The 2,002-nt window shown below is 48.2% G+C and overlaps 1 pseudogene; it reads right to left on the bottom strand.

Moving 5' to 3' along the window:
• Positions 1 to 914: 914 nt before the first annotated feature.
• The window catches only part of LOC101568439, a 2,055-nt pseudogene continuing 967 nt past the window's right edge, over positions 915 to 2,002 (bottom strand).

Consider the following 2,002-nt stretch of genomic DNA (forward strand, 5'->3'; position numbering starts at 1 on the left):
TTTTTTTGTTTTGCCTGGCTTTCTGGCCTGTGAGTTTGTGAGGTGCTCCCCCGCTCTAGCGGCTCTTCTGTCTGTTCACCCCAGACTATGGAAGCTGTCCAAAATGAGGCGTGATCTTGCTGACATGGGTGGGTGGGCAGAGAAGTCAGCCCTCTGGTCTCTGCTGGATGCAGGCTGTGGAAAAGGGGTCCAGGCAGACTGCTGGACCAAACGCCAACACTTTCAAATTCAAGCCACACGTGCAAGCCTTGGCTTGTCACTGGGGAGTGCAGGACCTGTGCGTTTTCTGGCCTGATCTTAAACCATTCAGGAGTCTATGTCTAGCTGGAACCTTCTGCATGGCTGTTTCCCATGGCTGTGTGGCACCCAGTTACTGTGAAAGAATAACCCTGGAAACCCTAAAATGAAGTTATTCTGTGGCTTAGTCTTATGCAGTCCCTTCCCGAAATGAATCCTGAATAAATTCTTGCAATATGGCAGGCATTGTGCTGGTTTTCTTCAGCTTTAGCCTTCCACAAAGAAGTCACTTTCAGAGTAAAACTCCTTGCTGCTTTTGTAGTTCACAGTGGTCTTTCCCTGATTCAAATCTAGGAACTTAAACATGGATTGGCATGTCCCCATGGTTGCTCATAGGCAATAAGCTTGCGATTTAACTGCTGCACGTACATTAAGATGCAGAAAAATCACGTGAGGACAGTGCAGAGACATTTGATGCATCGGCGTGCAGTGGAACTGCCACTGCTGGCGAAGTCTGTGCCTCCTGCTGGGTGTGCTCACCTCTAGGATTACGTTCTCCCTAAAGGATTTGAGCTCATCCATGATCAGATTGCTCAGCTAGTTTGAGCTGGCTTGGAGTTGGTGGGTGGTGACAACCAGGCCATTGAATCGTAGGTGCCGGGTTGTAGGGGACGTGGCTACTGCATGGCGTTGCTCTGGGGCACAGCTTCTGCGTGGTCCCACTCTAGGGCATGATTTTTCATCTCAATGTGTCTAATAGTGATGATAAGAACTTTATTTCAAGTAAAGTGAAATTCTGAGTATTGGAGGTCAGGGCTGCAACTTAGCTTCTTGGGGGCATCTAGTTGTACTCATAGCAGTGAGAAGCAGGACAATATGTTACTGTGTCAAGGCCTCCTGAGAATTCGTGCCTTGTCACTCTTCAAGGGGGAGGGGCCACAGGCTGCAGCTTTCACCACCCAGGAAATGAGGAGTGCGAGACATCACTGCACGCCGAAGCATCAAATGTCTCCGCACTGTCCTCACGTGATTTTTCTGCAGCTTAATGTACGTGCAGCAGTTGAATCGCAAGCTTATTGCCTATGAGCAACCATGGGGACATGCCAATCCATGTTTAAGTTCCTAGATCTGAATGAGTTTGATGTTAAAAACTAGGAGCTGACTCCTAAAGAAATCTTCCCACTTTAGCAACTCTTAATAGCAGGAGGAGTCAGAAATAAGGATGGATTTGGGCTGAAGGTTTGCTGGACTTTCAGGGAATGCTGATGTGGGGCATATTAGGCTCTTGGGACCACCCTGGCTACTTCCACATGAATCAGATTCCACGTAAGTACTATAACCCTCACTTTCCTCACCTGTGAAGTGGAACAAATGCCTGCTATCCCAATGGCTGGTGTGAGAATTAAGAGCAAAACTGCACCTAAAACATCCTGGACAGCATCTGGCAGGGAAAAGGCTAAATACATCCCAAAGAACCCACGGGGTGGGCCCAACCTCAAAGAAGAGGAGCTGAAAAGGAAGGCAGTCAACCAGTTGTGCCTTTACTGTTTTCAACATTTCACGCCTGCTGTGTGCAGAAACATTGGCTGGGACAGAGCAGATAGAGGAATCCTTCAGGGGCTCTTGCTCAAGCAGAAGGAAAATGAGTCTCTTTTAGGTGGTAGTGGTTCTGGGGAATTAAATTCTGGACCTTCACTCTGAGCTACGTCCTCAATTTCTCTCTCTCTCTCTCTCTCTCTCTCTCTCTCTCTCTCTCTCTCTCTCT

This window comes from Octodon degus, unplaced genomic scaffold (assembly GCF_000260255.1).
Source record: "Octodon degus isolate 3935 unplaced genomic scaffold, OctDeg1.0 scaffold00062, whole genome shotgun sequence".
Classification (NCBI taxonomy): domain Eukaryota; kingdom Metazoa; phylum Chordata; class Mammalia; order Rodentia; family Octodontidae; genus Octodon; species Octodon degus.